At 34.9% G+C, this 20,895-nt stretch overlaps 1 long non-coding RNA gene across 1 annotated transcript; it reads right to left on the minus strand.

Annotated features, from left to right (window-relative positions):
- Nucleotides 1-5,011: 5,011 nt before the first annotated feature.
- Nucleotides 5,012-18,757, minus strand: LOC309628125. Its single transcript, XR_014244186.1, has 2 exons — nt 8,537-18,757; nt 5,012-8,489 (listed from the first exon to the last, which is right to left on the minus strand). It is a non-coding gene; the product is annotated as an uncharacterized lncRNA (long non-coding RNA).
- Nucleotides 18,758-20,895: the final 2,138 nt, after the last annotated feature.

Consider the following 20,895-nt stretch of genomic DNA (forward strand, 5'->3'; position numbering starts at 1 on the left):
ATCCTCCATGTTCTTTAGCCTCCCTTTCATGTTTTCCATGCCTTTAACTCTCTGTGCTGCATTCTGGATAATTTCTTTTGGGCTAAGGCTAAATAACTTTCCTAAAACCACATTTATAATATTTTGAATTTCAAATTCCATAGTCTTTTCATTAAATTTTATAATTATCTTGCCTTGTAAGGAATTAATATGAGCATAAATTACTTAGATATTTAGTAAGACTTTACAAAAATCACGTGTTAATCCACTGGGAAGTTCCAGGATGAAACTCCATGCTCTGTGGCAGAGCAGTAGGGAAGGAACCCCAGGAATCTGAGTCAAGTAGATGCCTTCAGGTCCTACCCCTGAGGTTTTGTTTGATTAATTTTCTGCATGTAGTCTCAGTCATATAAAACAGCATCGGCAAGTGAGTGTCACCATTTCAAAATAATGTTCTGGTAATTGCTTTTCCTGTGCTCTATTGCAGACTTCAGTTCTCTGTATATACTAAATGTTCAATACATGTATAACAGATTTCCTGACTGAATGAGTTTCTAAAAAGAAAATCTGGCAATTGATTTCAGCCAGATTTTACTTGAAAGCTCAAAGAGGAATGACTTCATCTTGATAATGTGGTGAAAACATTCAATCTTCCATCATTGTCTGTGATAATTGTATCTTCTATTATTCAACTGAATAATAAAACAGAATTACCTTATTAAAGAGATAAGTGCCTAGAAAACATCTTAAGATTGCATACATCAAGATGCAGCTGTGGCCATCATATTAGTATTTGCTATTAAAAAAATTATTTGTAATTAACTACTCATGGAAAAACTGCAAGTGTCTCTGTAAACATTGTGCCCACTTCTGAAATAAGAAACTATTAAAAAAATCCAGTGCCTGAATAATACAGTAACTCAAAGCAGTCAAATGTAAATGGATTGATTTTGATTTTAGGTCTGAAGGAATTAGAATGACTACAGATTACTTTAGAAGAAAATATATAGGAACATGAGGAATTTATCTTATATGAGTTGTGCTCATAATTTATAGGGCATTAAAGCTGTCTACTTCATTAAAAAAATAATTATTTTTATAGAGTAAACCTACGGTACTATATCAATCAGATTTCAGTTGCAGAAAACAGCCCACTATACCCATGTTAAGCAGGAAATTATTACAGAGTTTTAAAAAGAGCCTACAGAATTGTTAGGAATTGTTATTGTTATTAAATTGTTATTGTTGTTAGAATTGTTATTCTATTTAATAAAATAGAATATGGGATGAATTTACAGGAAAATATCTTCACTGTGGACCAGGCCAGCAAGGCTGTTCTCTCTTCTATAATTAAGAAATGACTGGTCCAAGATCTGTAACACCACAATCACATGGACATATATACACTACCAAATGTAAAATAGATAGCTAGTGGGAAGCAGCTGCATAACACAGGGAGATCAGCTCGGTGCTTTGTGACCACCTAGAGGGGTGGGATAGGGCAGATGGGAGGGAGAGGCAAGAGGGAGGAGACATGAGGATATATGTATATGTATAGCTGATTCACTTTGTTATAAAGAAGAAACTAACACACCATTTTAAAGCAATTATACTCCAATAAAGGTGTTTAAAAAAAAAAAAAAGAAGACCCCCCAATCAGGAAGCTAGTATGATGTTCCTCGGTCCAGAACCACATTGTGTCACATACAGTCTTTAATGGAAGATTCATGCTGTGTCCTTCTTCTTAACATCTATGAGGTTAGTGACTGGAATGTCTGCTAACACTGCCAAAGTAAAATCAACTGCCATTACCACTCTTCTTACCAGCAGAAACAGCTGAAACAACAGAAGCACAGTCTTCAGATTGCATCGGTCTTCCAAATCTCACAGAATAGCATCTGATTGGTGAAACATAAATCAGCCAGAAACTGAATTATATAATATTTATCTTTCAAATTTCCAAAATATAGGAAGTCACCCTACTGTCAGTTTACCCATTTGACTACTCTATTTCCACAAGTACCCTTCTTTCCATACTTAAATTTACAAAAAAAAAAAAAAAATCCCACAACAGAAATAATAATAAGCTAATATTAAACATAATTACACCATCACTGAACAGTAAAAATATTTTCAGCAACTCTCCAAAAGGAAAAAAAAACAAAAACAAATTCTAGCAGTCATAGAATCTTTCTCTGGGAGGTGTTCAGTCTCAATATTCATTAGTATAATCACAATTCTGTGTTGACATTCTATGATGACATAAAGCCTATGCCTACAACCATAGGCATGTGAAGTATGGACAAAAGGAAGAGAAAAAAAGCAAAAAAGTCCATATATAATAGGGCAAGGGAGAAATGATGAGTAAATACTTCTGTCCATTGTTTTCCAACTGATGATGAAGCTATGTTTCATAATTATATCTTTTCTCCTCCTCTAACAATTTCATGTTTTTTCTCTTCTCAGCCACAGTGGAAACATTGCAACCTGTGCCCCTCAATTTATATAGGTCCCAGCTGGAGGGCCCTGATAATTGCAAATAACACTTTCTTTTCAAAGGGAACAAATGTGGTTCAGGACTATAATTCTTGCATGGAAACCAGACACTAACTTCCTTTCCTGCTTGAAACATGGTGAATTGCACTTTAGAGACTTTCAATTATTTAAGGAACCATTGCCAGTAGATCATTTAGCCCTCAGATTATAGAGCTCTTTCCAAAATAAGGTTATCCTTGATTATTCAGGGGGACTTCCTGGAGGGATAACTGACTCATTATTTATAGATATCCTGAGGACAGTTTATCCCTATAATGGGAGTCATACAGTTAGAAAAGGTGGTAGGAAATTTTTCTCCTGACTTTATCTGAAATGGTAAGTGACACTACCTTGACCCATGAAGACATTCAGATAATCTTCAACTCACTGGCCAGAGATGTTAGGAATGATAGAACCATCCTAGATTTCCTCCCTGAGGGCTAGGCCATTGTCTGTGTGATTGTTAATACACTCTGTTTTACATAGATTAATGGCTCAGGACAAGGGGAAACGTTAGTACAAAGATTTACAGAGAAAAATTCTTGGCTTCTTAAGTTAGGCCTTGGTGTTTTATGGGATTTGTTCAGCTGGATATGTGTGAGAACCTCGGAGACCATGGTTATGGTCAATAGTGCAGGTTTGTTTCATCCTCCGTCTTGGAGTAGGAATTGATGATAGCCCTAGTTAAATGATGTACGAGACAAGCTGAACAGATATAATCCAAGCTTCGATCAGTCAGATTTATCAGAAGAATCAATAAAGTGGCATATACTCATGGAAAAATTCACCAGAAGCCAAGATGGTGTAGAAATAAGAGGTAGATCTTTTTGAAACAATTCTCCATGAGTCGCTCAAATTTCTGTACATCTCATCAGCAAAGGCACTGGCTGCCTTTGTCCCAGACTCTTTTCAAATACATTTGTATAACAAACAGCCTTGGAAGATAAGGACAGTAGAAAAGTCTAGTTGTTTACAATCCAGTATGGTAATGATAATGTCTTTCACTGAGGCATAAGTCATTATAAAAATATCAGGTTCTCTAAGCTTGAAGTTCCTCTCTTATAATGTAACCCATCGTGCAGGTGTTTTTTGAAACTCTTTTTGTTGTTCTGTAGGAATTGGGGCTCAAGAAATATATGCAAACATCATGATATGCTGGCTATTGCTATTGCTTTGAGTAAAAAGACTGTCTCTGACCCAGGAATCTCATGTCTCCTGCCAGTATTCAGAAAACCTGGCTGGCTAACAAGTTATAGGGTATAATATAGGGTAGGGTATAATCTTAGACTTCACAGTTCTTGACAAATAACAACTACCAAAAATGATAGTAATGATAATACTTACAAATAACAAAAAAGCACTCTCTTCCAGACATCTTTCTAGGCACGTTAGATATATATATATATATATATATATATATATATATATATATATATATATATATATATATATATAATCTTCATACAAAGTTTTAAGTTAGTACTATCATACAGATAAATTAAATAACTTGCCAAAGACCACATGGCTAATGGTATGGTAGAACCTGAATTCAATCATAAGCCATAAATCTCTAAAGTCTATGACCTCAACCAATCTCATATACTATCTCTCATAATTCAAGTAACCCATTTAACATTGCATGTCATAGACTACCTATAGCCCATCTCATGTTAGTAGAAACATTGCCAACTTAAAACTAAACCAAAAAAAAAAAAAAAACTAAACTAAACCAGGTCACCTAATCAACTCCAATTTTTCATTCCCTTAAGAATCTGTTACTTTCAAACAATCTTGCCATTCGTTATTTTAACAATCATTATTAAGATGCAGACCAAAGAAAACAAGAATGGATTTCTTATAGCATATGAACTGTTTAGAGACTCATTGGAAGACTGCAGAAAGAAGCTCTAGGTTAGGAAATTCTCTCAAAGATGTGCTGCAGAACAGCTATCAAGGGAATTGTTACCTCTTCTATAATCAGAGAGTTACAGGTGCCAGAACTAACACCACTGCCACAATCAACCATCATAACCAAGTAACTGCCATTATCATTAATTATCACTATCATTATCATTATCAGGAAAATACCTGTGCCCTGCTTTCAAGTCCTGTGGAGATGGAAGAGTGGGACTACTGCTAATATTACTGTAGAAAACTCCGTATCTCCTAGACTGTGCTTCACTGGAATAAAGAGCAGAGCCAGAAGATGCCTTTCATTCTTTTGGTTTTCACTTTTCAATTCTTGTGTGAGTTTGTTTGTCTGAATCTAAATCAAATCTAGAACTCTAGCTGCAGGAGAGTCTGAAAATGAAGATGCTCAGAAGATAGTAGAGTAGATGTTGAGAACCATTCCAGCAAATTCTGGATAAAGCATTAATTTTTAATATAGTATAAAGTCTGCTCCAAATAAAACAAGACATTAAAAAAATCACAATTACATGCAAATAGGTCTTTTTTTAAAATTAAAAGCTGGTAAGCAGCAGAAAAAGGATTTCACTTACATCTCTACTCATTTCCTGATGCCTTCCTGCTACTCCTAATGCAGATGGGTGAGTTTGGCGCTGCCTTTTGAGCTCTTTAATGTAAACTGGTATGAAAAAGAAAGTGATTTGAGATGACGTATGCCAATTCTTTAAGGCAGGGACAAGAACTTTTATCTGCCACAGTGTGGAAAGACTAGGAAAGAAAGGATAATAGCAGGAAGTGGAATCTATTTGGTGAAAAAAAAGTAATGTCCTGGATATTAAAATATGACAATGTCAGGAATCAATAGTATTTCAAATTGGCTTTGTCATTAGCAGTTATGTAGATCTAGAATAAAGAGGGGATTGGGAACTCTGGGCTAGAGGTTTTTTAAAAAATATAAATTGCCTATACACAGACCATGGTTGAATTTCTGTAAAACTCTTGAAATTGTAGACATGTTTGTAGAACTGAGTTATGAAGTACTTTAGAAAAGTACACTGGGAAAATGTGGGGAAAAAAGCTCAAAAGACATCAGCAATGAAATGCTGTACGTACTAGATAAATTTCCAGCACTGTTATGTGATGATTTTGTGGGTAGTGAGGAGAGAAATCAAGGGCATGGTACAATCTGTCCCTTAGAAGATGCACTGTGAAGTGCTCTCATAAGAATGAAAAGGGAATAATGAATTCATGAGATGGGAGTAGTTTGTGAATCAAAATATTGATGAATAAAGAACGGACAACTCTTGGGAAAAGAAACAAAGCCATGGAAGACAGGTGATATTTAAATCTCAAGTTGTTTCTTATTGAAATATAGGAGAGAATAAATATGAAGCAACTCTTAAATTATAATTATTGGGACCTCTATAACAATCACTCTTGCAAACACCTCTAAAAATGACAGTGGGAAATATTTTTAAACAAATAATTTTCAGGTCTGTTGAAAAGATAATGAAGTGTGTAGTTCTCTCTTGGCACAGACAACAGCTCACTCAGTCCAGAAAATTATAGGGCAAGCAATACAGAACACTTGGGTTTCATTAAGAAAAGCACAGCACTCTGCTGACTGGAAAACAAGTAGTTACTGGAACAGAAAACCGGAAAGGCATCCACATCTTGCCTACTTGCTGTTTCATTCAAATATTGCTGTAAATGTTTAAAATTATTCTCTCATCTCATTCTGGGTGGAAGAAAGAGAAAGTTCTGTTCATGTAATGAATCCAGCTGTTCATGCAGGTTAAGAATAATGGGATGAATGGGTATGCATATTTAAAGCTAATGTACCAAGAAAGAGAAGTTATTTATGGTATAACAATTGTAGACTGAAAGTCAAGATAAATGGGATTTATCTTGCTAAGCTTCTAAGGAAGCAGATCACAGCTGCATGTGTTTTCACTTTTTATGTGATCGTAATTATTATTCTTAGGCTATTCTAAGAACTGCATAGTAAACTCACATATGGCACAATAAACTTCTCAGTTGAAAGGCATATTACTAATCAGATGATTGACTTAATATTCTATTTTAGGTCCAGATTTTTTTGCATCAAAAATTTAAAAACTCAATTAGGTATGTATGCCAACTTCTTAAATACTAGAAATCAAAGAATTAAATTTTCTCCCTGAGAATTAAACCCTAAAGCCAAAAAGGAAGTTTCAAGTTCACATTTAGCAGACAAAATATCTTCCAGATCATATGGACAAGAATATAACTTGATTACAAGTTTTAACATTTCAGAATAACAAATGTCAATCAGAGTGTTGTTGGTTGGCCACAGAAGCCTAACAAAAGTAGATCCTTAGAAGCAAGCACCTACAGTGCCCATCCTAGTTCTGCCCCAAAACAGAGAGACTTAGCAAATACATCAGAATACCCTGGTCCTTGAGTATGGACAAAATCATCCCTACTGTCAGATGGTTGCATCAGGCAAAGTAAGCCTAATTTAGGTTAATATTCAATTTATCATATTCCTTTGTTCTGATTACTTATTAAATTGGGTGTTTTGGTACCAGTTGCAAATTGTGTGCTAGCAGTGGCGTGGTTTCACCACACACCCTCAAGCAATGCTTGGTACACCAGCCAGTGTCCTATAATTTGACTCAATTCTGACACTATTTATCCAGAGATAGTTTCAGATTCCCCAGGTTAAGTGCTCAGTCCTACAAGACTACCCCCTCACCCAGTCCCCATATTTCAGATGCCAATCACAAGCTCTGATTATCTCCTGTACTTCTGGCAGACCAGCTATAGATTGGAGTTTCCAATGACCCCCTTCTTGGACTTCAGAGGCCAGTTCCAAGTCCATTTTTTATCTGTACTTCTGATCAACTGACTATAAACCAGAGGTTCCCATGACCTCCTCCACATAGTCCATTAATTTGCTAGAACAGCTCAAAGAAACATTTTACTTACTAGATTATCAGTTTTATTATAAAAGAATATAGCTCAGGAACATCCAGATGTAAGAGATGCACAAGGCAAGTTATGAGGAAAGGGCAGGGACCTTCCATGCTCTCTCCTAGGGCATCACTCTCCCCAAATCTCCATGTGTTCACCAAGCCTGAAGCTCTCTGAACCGTCTCCTTTGGGGTTTTTTTGGAGGCTTCATTATATAGGCATTACTGATTACAGCTTTGGCCATTGGCAATCAATTCACTCTCCGGCCCACTTTCCCCCCCTGGAGCTCAGGGAGATAAGACTGAAAGTTCCAACCCTCTAATCACAGGGTTGGCTCCCCTGGCAACCAGCCCCCATCCTTAGGTGGGGGTCCAAAGTCACCTCATTAACATGACACAAGACACATTTGTCACAGCACTAAGGAAACTCTAAGGGTTTTGGGTTGTGAGTCAAGAACCATGGGAAAAGACCAAATATATGTGAGAAATATATTTTGGTCATCTGAAGACCAAACATCTATTTTTCTTATACATCACAATATCACACTTACACACTGAGCTAACTCTTCATCAGTATTTGGCTTCTCATTTAGGTCTGCCTACAGTGAGACAATGTGCTGGGTGTATGGACTAGGAATGTTCTTGCCTCTATAAATAGTTGTTATTGTTACAGATTAGCATCATGGTTGTTCTGATTTTATAAATCACTTCCACATTTAGATTACTATGAGTCTGTCACCAAGAGAAGAACTTCCAATGATTTGCTGAAATGTCTTATTTCTGAATCAGACATTGGATACAGGTAAATTACGAAGTTTGCATGTGGAAATCCTGAGTCCTTTCTGGAGGAAAGCCCACTGGACTTCCCCCACCTCTATATCACTGTATCAGGAAGAGAACAGTCACACATTTATTTTCTCCCAGGTTGAGATTAACCACAATACCATTACTTCTTCCTTATACTTCCTCAGTACCTTTAATGCAGTTTATATTCATTACCATATACTCCCTGAATTAGGTAACATACAGTGCCCAGTACATATTGACTGCTCAAGAAATGTTAGAAATCACTGGCATTGTTATGGTTATTGTTACTATTTTAAATCCAATCACCTCACTGGCATTGTTATGGTTATTGTTACTATTTTAAATCCAATCACCAGAAGGGACTGTTACAACAGGTCTTTTTCTCTTCATCCACAACACTTAAGTTTTGGGAATTAAGTTTTTCAAGGTGCAATGTACAAGTGTCATTTCCATTTCCCAGTTTCCAACCAACTTTCTGGGGAGTTCCTCTATAGACAGATAATATTAGTATAGACTTTCTATCTCTAAGTCAGAGGAGATATCAGTGGTAGAGGAAAGAATGGTCTTGCTTTCAGGTGGCAGGCAGACTTGTGTAAATGGTCCATGTTTTATTTTAAAATAAAGTTCTATCATCCTTGCAATTAGCAAAAATGCCTTTTAAAGACTAGCAGTAGGTTAATTGTTAGACCCTTTTTTATTGTGATAAAATTTACTTATTTATTTATTTTGTACTGTGTGTAAATGTGTTGATATCCAAATTGAAGAGTGGAGAACCGTGTCAGACCCTGCAAATCACAACCATGTGTGACAGAAGTGAGGCGTCTACTGCTGACCTAGCTCATGCTCATAGTTAAATCTCTATTTGCTCATCTCCAGTCCTACTTCGATCACAGGATGAAGCTGATCCAATGTACCATGATCCTCTACCAGGATCATGCACTGATCAGAAGTGTTTGGGGGTATCTTCCAACATCACATGATTGGCTATCCACAGGATCTGATTTCCAGGCTCTGGTTTGGTAATGAGTTCCTCAAGCAACTGGCCCTGAGTAGACTTCCTATTCTGCTCTCAGGTAGTATTGATGGAGAGGTCTTCCTGGTCTAACAGGAAGTTATCCATTCCATTATTTGCTTTTTAGGCTATCTCATTTTCTCTTCCTTTCTCTATAGTTCAATACTTATCAACAGTAGCTAACATTTATTGAACTAGATTCACTCTGGCAGTCACAAAGAATTTTCCATGAATGTACTCATTTAATTATCATAGAAAATATGAGGCAAGTACTAATATTATGCCCATTTTACCAGTAGGAAGCCTGAGGCACAATGAAGTTAAATAGCTTCCCAGTGTCACACGACCAGGAAGAGGTAAAGAAAGGGACCTCAGCACCAGCTCTACCATCATGCAGCACTGACTGATTATTTTCTGAGGGTGGAAAATCTTGGATTTTCTGTACACGGATTTCTGTACACATGGATTTCAATCTTTGTGATTGCATATGAAGTGAATATATAAACTCTACTAATATATAAAGGGTACAAGGGAAAATGCCTGAGAGGAAGGATGTACGGAAAACACCAGGATAAATACTTCAAGTTAAAACTCAATCACAACTTAATATACTAGATTCTTACAACCACATATTGTACTAAATTCTTTATTGAATAATTTTAATATATAAAATATTCTGATTTTTACTGATTTGCCTAAGTTCCTGATTAATGTATAATCTTTGTTGTGTCTTCCTTTTTAATAAATATTTAACAAAGTGCTCCTGTTCGATGGGACTAACTCATTTAGCTGTACACTGGAAGTTGTTTTAAAAATATAGTGATGTTATTAAAATGCTTTTCCTCTTAGAAAAAGCATTTTAGTAGACTCTCAAGATTTATTCGCACACATATATGGAGGTTAAGGAAACCTGGGAACAAATGCAAATATGATGATCTAATTTTGTGTTTTATATTCATGAATATCATCTTATAGTATAAAGAGAGAAAAATTTCCAGTACACAATAAAAATCATTTTCAAGTTACAGAGACACATTTGCTTCTAAAGCAATGACTAATAAGCTAAGGGTATTTGTGGTTCCCTTGAGGTGTATGATTCACCCATTAGACATCTCCTTCTCAAGGGATATTTGCATTACTCTGTAGCACTATCATTTTGGTAATTTCCAGAGTTCACATAATGGGTGAAGATCATAAAATAATGAGCTGATTTGTGGTTTTGTGAAGATGGTGGTAATAATTGATCTGACATCTTGATTTTGGATCAGTAAACTTTGATATGGATTACATGAGGTACCTTATTTACAAATCAACCCAAAAATGTCCATATCCAGCATGGTCACTAATAAATGCCAGGTGAATAGTGCCAAACTCACTGAGGATAAACATTTCAGAAGGCTGTTGGTTCTTTCATAAGTATATGCACCTTAGTAGTCTCTGGAAGATGTGGTCTGTATAACTTATGTGATCAATCCCCAACATTTTATATCCAGGTGAGTGCTTTAGAAATATTTTTGTTAATAAGTAATAGTGGTGGAGTTTAGAGGGAAAATCATATATATTAAAGTGCTCTATATTTATAGCCAATGTCTCCATTTAACAAAATAGATTTGCCTGAACAACATATGATTGATTGCCAGGGTTTGCCAGTGAACATAAAGTGATTTTTGTATTCACTCTATTTCTCTCCAATTAGTTTTATTGTTCTGTTTTGTTTCATTTTGTTATCTGTTAAGAAGCCATTTCAAAGAGAATGTCATCTGAAAGCCTCTGTGGAAACATGCATTAACACCTTCACGTACATGAAAATTCTTATACTCACCACCATACAAATACTTGTGTGGTACCACCCATCCACTCAGAAAGGTATCTGAGGTACTGATCTACTGACAGTCTGGGAGGCCATGCCCACACTACTGGTCAAAAGGGAATGCTTATAGTCACTGCTGTTTCTGTTTTATTCCCCACCCTCGTGTTCAAACCTTCATCAGTTCTTGTCAACAAAAAATACCCTGGGTCCAGTTGAAAAAAATTGTTGCTTCTTTTGCTGAAGTGCCCCTTGGACCTTCCCCTTTCCTTCACCCTTAATGCTGCTGCCTTCACTTAGGCCTCTCCTTCCTTTGGCTCTTGAACAAATTCCATGCCTTGTCTCCCTCCATTCCTATTCACACTCCATCTCCTCAGCAGAGGTTTCTTTCCAAAATCCAAATCTAATCACATCAGGGTACTGTTTAGTAGCTAACCATTTCAAAGAAAACTTCAAAGCATAGAAGATCCTTCATAATATGACCATATCCTAAATTACAGACCTTTTTTTTTTTTTTTTTTTTTTTTTTTTACTATTTTTCTTTGCTCTTTCCTTTAAGCACTTTATCCTCCCTGGTGGCGCAGTGGTTGAGAGTCTGCCTGCCAATGCAGGGGACACAGGTTCGAACCCTGGTCTGGGAGGATCCCACATGCTGTGGAGCAACTAGGCCCGTGAGCCTCAACTACTGAGCCTACGCGTCTGGAGCCTGTGCTCCGCAACAAGAGAGGCCACGATAGTGAGAGGCCACGATAGTGAGAGGCCCGCGCACCGCGATGAGGAGTGGCCCCCGCTCACCGCAACTGGAGGAGGCCCTCGCACAGAAACGAAGATCCAACACAGCCAAAAATAAATAAATAAATAAAATTTTAAAAGCCAGCAGAATATCACTGAATTAATCAGGTATAAGAAATGGAGCAGTGACAAAAAACTGTGGAGAACAATGTTAAAATCTTTTATAAAGTTTATTAATAATACAGTACAAAATATTTGGAATACAAAATTTAGATTGAAGATTGAAAGACAAATGTAATATATATACCTAAGTGGATTCCCTTACTACGAGGATATATTTGGTTCCCCGTTTCAAATATCAAGGAGAGTTCAAATAGTAAGAATTTAGATAGTAAGGGATATGGTTTTCTCCACAAGAATCTGAAAAAGTACACTGAAATCTATTGGGTTTGTGAGTTCACCTAACGAGAGTTTGGATAATGAGAATGTCTATATTTTTATTAGCATTTTGTATGTTCATATTAATTTCTAGGATAATTCCTCGGGCACGAGTGGTTCTATACCTCATGAAGATTTTATATATAGCCATTGGAAATGGGGTTCTCTGAAGACCATTTTCTTTTTTTTTTTTTTTTGAAATGTTTAAAATTTTCTCATTAAACAACATTGCCTTTACCTGTAACTGCATAAGGCAATTTTTCCCAACTTTCATCCAGTCTTGTTTTTACCAGTTACAGTGGAGAAAAAACGTCTTTGAACTGAACACTTGGAGAGAAGTTAGAACATCTTGAATGAAATAATTTCACTCTCAGACAATGAACTTCAAAACTTCCATATCTCTTCCTGAGTTATCTACAAAATTCTTAAACTGCATTAAGATCCATCATTTCCTCACTTTTTACTTATTTTTTCTTTTGACTGATCTAGGTCCTGTGCCCCATTTATTATAATAAATATCTGTCAAACACTCTCAACTTTTTGCCTTAATACTCTCCTGGTAAAACCCATACCTGGTTCTTTCCAACTATCACCCTTCTCTGTACTTCAACCCAAACATTTGAAACATCTTGGAGAAAAGTTATACTACTTGGCAAATTGGTACAATTTTAAATCACTGTCACCACTACCAGGGTGACAATACTAACTTGTTTCCTGATATGCTTACTTTCTGAAATGATTATTTATCCTCTCTGATCACAACTTCAACTTCATCCCCCCAACCCAATTAATTCTCAATTAATGATTCATCTTATTTTAATCGAAAAAAAAAAGAAGGTATCTCATGTGAGAGTCTTTTCCTCCTGCAAAATTCTATCTTTTTCAGCAAATTAGCAATGACTAAAAATAATGGTGGCTCAAGTGAGATAGAAATATATTAATTTACTTCTGTTTAGGTCTGAAGGCAGGTAGATCACTACAGATATAAGGGCTTTGCTCCCCAAGTCTATAGGCATTCATCCCCTTCTAGCTCATTATTTCCTCCGTCTCCACTCCCAAAAGCACTTCACGGACTAAGAATTCTCCTTCACCCCCAGCCATCAAGTTTCCATCCAGCCCAAGGAAGGCAAAAAGGAGAAAGAAAAAGGATGTGGCTCGTGCCTTATAAGGAAGATTCCACTTTCGTCTAATTGCTCAGAACTTAATCACATGGGCAAAACTAGCTGCCAGAGACGTTGAAAAATGTAGCAGTTATTCTAGGCAACCAAGTCCCGAGCCAGTAATGAGGTTTCTAATACGATAGAAATCTAACTGGGAGTTTTCTAATTTTATTAATATTTTATAAGAACAAATACCTTCTGGCTTTGGAGAAGATATCTCTTTATATGCATATACCTACAGTTGTCCCTCCATATCTGGGGTTCCACATCTGCCGAAACTGGAGGGTCAACTATATTTCTTTTTTTTTGTTGTTAATTTCTGTATTATCTTCATTATTTTTTCCAGTGATTCTCAGGTTTTATTCTTTTGTTCTTTTGCTATCTTCTTCATTTAATCATTGGACTCTTTAATTTTAAGGTTTTCCACTCTTTTAATATAAACATTGATGGTCATATATTACCTTCAAAATATCGCTTTTACTGAAGTCCACAAATTTTCTGTATAATAATTTTATTATTCCATTATAATTAATTTTAAATTTCCTTTAGGATGATTTCTTTCTTTACTCATAATTACTAAGAAGGATACTTTTTAAAAATTTACAAAATAATGGGGAATGGTTTCTAACAAGTTGAGGAAAGATATATTATGTTTAATACAGATTTCTTTTTAATTTGTTGATACTTGCTTTATGACTAAGTGTGTAAGAAGAATGTTTGTTATTTAAATACTGGGTGGGGAGTTCAACCTTTTCAAACAAAACTGTTACTTGTATTATTCAAAATTTATAAATATTTATAAAAATTTTCTCTGCCTAATTTAAGAATAAGTGAGAAAATTATCACTGAGTATAATTTTTCCCTTTAGTTTTATCAATTTTTCTCTCTGTAATTGAGATTTTATTTATTTATTTTATTAGAGGCATATGGATTTAGAATTATTGTATCTTCTTGGTGAAATAAGCATCAGATAACTTTGTAATGATACTATTTATCCCTAATAAAGATTATTTTTAAATATGTTATCTGAATTTAATGTAATTTTGTGTAAATATTTTTCCTGATTTAACTTTTTTCTTCTTTTTACTTTATACTTTAAACTATCCTTATGTTTTAAATAAGTTGCTTTTAAACAGCAGATAGCTGGATATTTTTAATCTGTTTTGTCAATTTGTTCTTAAATATTAAACTTAATTCATTTTTGTTTATTGAGAGTTTTAAAAATATATTTGGAGTTATTTCTACGTGAATTCTTTTGATTCCTATTTGTCCTTCTCTTTTTGTGCTTTTTTTTCTTTTCTGCCCTTTTCTCTTTTTTTTGGCAATAACTGAAGTTTTCTTTTTTCATATTTTTTTTCTGTTTTATGTTTAGAGGTTATACCTTTTATTTTCTTACGCATTCTATTTTTATTCTTTTAGTGGATATCTATCCTTTCTATCTATATATCTCCCTTCTTCTCCTCCAAATTCATTTCCTCTTTTTCTCCATTTTGTAGAATGTCTTTTCATATATTTCTGTCGGTAGTAACTTTCCCAAAAGTATACTTATATCACCTTTACTCTAATAGTATATTTTTTTTCCTTAAAAGAAGTTTCTCAAACTCTTTATAATCTTTCCTATGTTCTCTGGCTTACACTCTTTCTGGTAAGAAGTCTGACTTCAGTATTACTTATTTCTCTAGGATCAACACTTTGTACTTAATGTTCTATAGTTTATACAGGATTTTTTATGTTTTTTTTTTCACCCTGTTTAGAATATCTTGTGCTATGTCTGTGGATTCTTACCCTTCACCATCACTAGAGTTTACTCAGTTACCTTCTCTTTAAATATCAGATTTCTCCCACTTTCTCTAATCTCCTTTCTAATAGGCTGATTAGATATACATTAGAATACCACACTCTATTCTTTATATTGATTCTTTTATTTTCCCTTCATAATTTCCTCTCTTAACCGCTCTGCATTGCATTCTGAGTAATTTCCTCAGATCTTTCAGTTCACTACATTTTTCTTCAACTGTATCAGTTTAACTCACCTATTAATATTTTTATATCCATATTTATGGGTTATGTTTTTCAAATTCTCATTTCATTTTTATATCTCTCTGGGAATTTTTTATACTTACTAGTTTCCTACTTTTTTGTGTGATTTTTATCTTTTATTTTTAAAATGTTTTCTATATAATTACTTTTATTACCTATTTTATATTCTGTTATCTGAAGTGTTATAGAAGATATAAATTAATTAGGAATATTCCTTCAATTTGTTTCTCTGACCCTGATAGTTCCATGTTCTCTTATATGTTTGGTGATCTTGTTTATGAGTTCAACAATATTCATTTTAATCTGTGGAAATCCAGAGAACCCATGTTGGGTATCCTTTTTTCCAGAGAAAATTTGTATTTGGTCCTGCAGGCCTCCAAGTGTACTACTTTCCTGTGATAACCTTGGTCCTATTAAAGAGGCTAAATAGAGGATACATAGGTTCAATGTCATCAGTTTAACTCAGATTCAAGTTGAATCTCTGAGTTTGTATAAGTATTTCTTCCAGGCTACCTCACCTTTTAGCTTACTGGTTTTTGTTTGTTTGTGTTTGCTTTTCAAGTAGGGAAGATGTTGTTACATAGGGATTTTCTTCCTTCTTGGGAGCCCAGGCACACATTAAAAAAATATTTTATGTAAGATCTAGTTATATTAAGATTCCCTTCAGATTTCCTAGCCTATCATATTCCCAGGCAACTTTGTCCTATATTGAATTGGTTGTCTTTTGTGAATGAGTTCTTTTTTAAAGTCCTTATTTCTATTTGAGCAAAGTTTGTAGTTTTAGCATCTAGAAACATTCAACAATAACTTAAAATATATTACAGTCTATAGTGGTATAAATCGTATATATACATAAATAACTTCCTGTGTACAGTGCAGAATATTGAACATTGGTTGCTTACTTATTAAATTATGAATGACAGTTTAATACTGGAACAACGTGTACTTTAATACTCATTGACAGTGAGAACGACATTTGAATCTTCATATCATAAAGAATTGTTTTTAACTAGGGAAATTGAATTTAAAGTGAATCTTTCACTGAGAAGATAAACTTTCAGACTCATAGTATGTTTAATTAATGTTTTATATTACAATATGAATATTGAAATATTTAATAATACAAATGATTATATCAATGTGCATGTGTAAAGCTCTGCAAAATGTATTACCTCATTTAATCTTCACAGCAAATTTGTATAAACGTTAATGTGATTTTATAGATAAGGATACTTCTGCTCAGAATATTTAAGTAATCTGCCAAAGCTCAAAAACATGCTGTGCCCAAATTTATATTTCTCTTCCAAGTTAAGTGGACTTCCCACTGAATCTCCAGAAAGCACTTCATTTTTAGTTCATAAAATATTAATTTGTTTTAACAACACCAATCAAAGTAGGTAATTAACTTTCATTTTCTTGTATTGTTTGTATTGCCTGTATTGTTTAGTTCTTTTATAATTTTTCAGACAGTCTTACATAAGAATGAGGAAATTATCTGAAGTCATTTTTAATTTTTTTCTGAGTCAATAACATGGCAAATGAAGCAAGACATTGGAGTATTGTTGCTGATTTAAAATTAATCATCCTTTTTCATATTTGTCCATATCAGTGTCAACTGGGATTTGACAAAATAATTTAAATTGGGCATGATTTTGGTAAATTGCCCAAATGCCATGCAATATTAGATATCTAGATTAGGTGACAAGAATCATTTCTTGATGAAGGTCAATTTTAATTATCTCAAAAACTATTTCTATCTAAATATCTCAGATTGCAAGTGATAACATATTTCCTTTCTATCCTTAAGGAGCAAGTGTAATTGGTCTATCCAATAAAGGTAAGAAAATGTAATCGTTTTTATTTCTAATTTACTATAACTTAGTCAAAGGAATGTAAATTTTTTTGATATAGTTCAGCAAAATTTAAATAATATAAACATTGCAAGAATAAATTTGAAAATGAAGCTATATGAAATAGTTTAAAAATGTATAAGAAGTCAGTATTGTATTAAGAAACACATATATGTGCTATGTGGCTATATTTGAAAATATTATATCCCTCTTTTTGTTTTCTCTTTTTACAAAAGTCACAAGGTAACTTCTGCTTCTGTTGAAACTGGAGTAACAGGGATGTGATTTGCTCCCATATCTGAAAGGTCCAAAAAAATCAGACAAAATACATAAAGCAACATTTTTTAAAACACATTAGGCATTAGGCAATGGAGGACGGTAATCCCTGAGAAACGGGAAGCAAATGAGGTGAGCTCTACAGCTTTGAGAGAGTTTACAGGCACCAGGTACAGGAGGCACCACTAAAGCTGAGCCTGGAGGATTCTGTGAATTGAGGAGAAAGAGCTGAGATTCCAGAGAAACCAAGCTAACTATAGTTCATCGGATAGACTACCAGAAATGAGAGAGCTGCACAGAGGGAGAGAACTCTGGAAATCTGCAGAGGGTAGTCTGGTGTATTCTGAGAATTACGCATCAGAGTAAATGTATGAGGAATCTACTCAAGTCTAGGGACAGAACCATTCAAATAGACAGAGGGAACACTTCCCAGCTTTCACAAAGGGATGATCTCAATGTCTATTCTCAGGAGCTGGACTAGGGAAACTCATAATTCACAGAACTTAAGAATAGAGAACTCAGGTAGGTCTTGCCTCAGTACTTGGGGATAATTAGCCATAGGCTGATCTCTGCTCAGGACCTACCTAACAAATCATAGAAGCGAGACCTGAAATGATTAAACTGTTTCCAAATAAATTAACTACAACCCAGAACAAAGCTTAAGATTTATAGGAATATAAAAAAATCCAGCACTCTACAAGGTAAAATTTAGACAGATTGAAATCATAATGGAGTAATCATAGTTCGGGCATACAAAATGGAGTTGGATGGCCGTTGAGCATCTGGTCTCAGACATGTCCCTGCACCACTGAGAACTCGAACTTTCTGTGAACTGTACCAAACTCAAGGACACTACCAACCATTTTTAAAAGAACATATGCGAGCTTCGACCTTGTGGCCTCAAGGTTGTTGCCTCTTATAACTATGCAACCATTTAAGCCCCAACCAATCCTTGCTTAACAAGCACTCTTACTTCTTGCTAGTTTCAATTACAATTCTTTATAAACAGCTCAAGTAACTAACTGTGACCTTAGGGTTTTTGCCTTTATAAGCTTTCTCCATTTTGTAGTCCAGCAGAACATAATTCAAGTGTTTCTTGAATCCGTGTCTCCCAGGCTGTAGTCCTTACAAACCCCAAATAAATGCCTCTTTATTTTGATCAGGTCTTTGATTCTGAAATTTTGATTAACAACTTCATAATGTCTGGCATTCAATCAAATATTACTCAAGGCAATAAAACACAGCCTACAATGAGGAGAATAATCAACCATACAATGAGGAGAATAATCAACCAATAAAAATTGAAATGAATTTTAGATCAGCAGAAAGGGACATTATAACTATGCTAAATACTGTCAAATAGTTAAACAGGGACACAGAAGGTATAAATAAAATCCAAATCAAACTTCTGGATATAAAAACTCCAATGACTGAGATGAAAGATACACTGAATGGGATTAAGGGCATTAATGGATAACAGGGATTAAGTAGGCATGGCAGAAGAAAAGCTTAGCAAAATTAAAGACATAGCAGTAGAAACTATGCAAAATAAAACATACAGAGAAAAAAGAATTTAAAAATTAAAAGAGCAGAAGTGAGCTGTGGGATAACTTCAAACAGAGAGGGTCCAAAAAAAAAACCTGAAGACATAATGACTGAAAACTTTCCAAATTTGATGAAAATTGTAAATTCACAGGTCCCAAATCTCAGGATATATTTTGAAGGTACAGCTAAAGTGGATTTCCTGATAGGTTGGTTGTGGGATTTGAGAGGAATGGAGTTAAGGACCATATGATCCAGCAATTCCACTTCTTTCTGGGTTTTCATCCAAAAGAATCAAAATCAAGATTTCAAAGAAATATTAACTTTTCCATGGCCATTGCAGCACTATTCACAATATCCAAGATGTGGAAACAACCTAAATGTCCATTGACAGCTGAATGAAGAAAATGTGATATTTACATACAATGGAATGTATACATTCATCCTTAAAAAGAAGGAGATTCTGCAATTACTGACAATCCGGATGAATTTTGAGGATGTTTTGTTAAGTGAAATAAGCTAGTCACAGAAAATAAATACTGCATGATTCCAGTTAAATGAAGTATCAAAAATAGTTAAATTTATAGAATCAAAGTGTAGAATGAAGGTTTCTAGGGGCTGAGAGAAGAGGAAAATTGGAAGTTACTAATAAATAGGCATAAAGTTTCAGTTAAGCACAATGAGCTCAAGACATTTGCTGCACAACATTGTACCTACAGTCAACAATAAATACACTGAAAAAATACACTCAGAGTAAATCTTATGTTGTGTTCTTAACATAATAAAATAAATACCAAAAAAATTTAAAAGAGGGCTTCCCTGGTGGCGCAGTGGTTGAGAATCTGCCTGCCAATGCAGGGGACACAGGTTCGAGCCCTGGTCTGGAAGGATCCCACATGCCGCGGAGCAACTGGGCCCGTGAGCCACAATTGCTGAGCCTGCGCGTCTGGAGCCTGTGCTCCGCAACAAGAGAGGCCGCGATAGTGAGAGGCCCGTGCAGCGCGATGAAGAGTGGCCCCCACTTGCCGCAACTAAAGAAAGCCCTAGCACAGAAACGAAGACCCAACACAGACATAAATAAATAAATAAATAAATAAAGTCACATTAAAAAAAAAAAAATTTAAAAGAATGGAATTAATCTGACCCTGAGATTTTTTTATCTGAGCAACTGAAGAATATAATTCCTCTCACCTGATATGGAAATTAAGGAGGGTATCACTGTTTTTGAGTTGTAGATATGTTGAGTTTGAAAAGCCATGAGATGTCTCAGTAAAGATAATGAAGTTTTATATGATCTGGCATCCAGGGGAGAGGTCTAGACTGGAAATATTAAGTTGGGTGTTGTCAGCATATAAATGATGAGGCTAGATGCGATATCCAAGGGATGAATTTAGATAGAAAAGGTGATGCTCCCAAACTAAGCCCTGCGACATTCAACCATTAAGTGACTGATAAGAAGGAGAACAAACAACAAAAGAGAATTAGAAGAAATAATGTTGGAAGCAGTAGAAAAATCAAGAGTGTGATGTACCCTGAAAGCCAAGTGTGTATAGAAAATTCATCTAGAAAAGGAGTACCTTTCTGTGTTAAATGCTACAGATTGGTCTAATATGGTGACAACTGGAACTTTACCACTGAATTTAGACAAGTGAAGGTCATGGTCAACCTGAATAAGAGTAGTTTCTGAAAAGTGGAAAAGTCAGAGCTGGATAAATAAATTTAAGAGAGAAACATTAAAGAAGAAATTGGATACAAGGAGTATCTTCAGAGTTTTGTTTCAAAAAAAGTACCAATAAATGAAGCATCAACTAATAGGAAATGATGGGAGAAGTTTCATCATTTTATACGCTGATAG

Source organism: Balaenoptera borealis (assembly GCF_965194805.1).
Source record: "Balaenoptera borealis genome assembly, chromosome: 4".
NCBI lineage: Eukaryota > Metazoa > Chordata > Mammalia > Artiodactyla > Balaenopteridae > Balaenoptera > Balaenoptera borealis.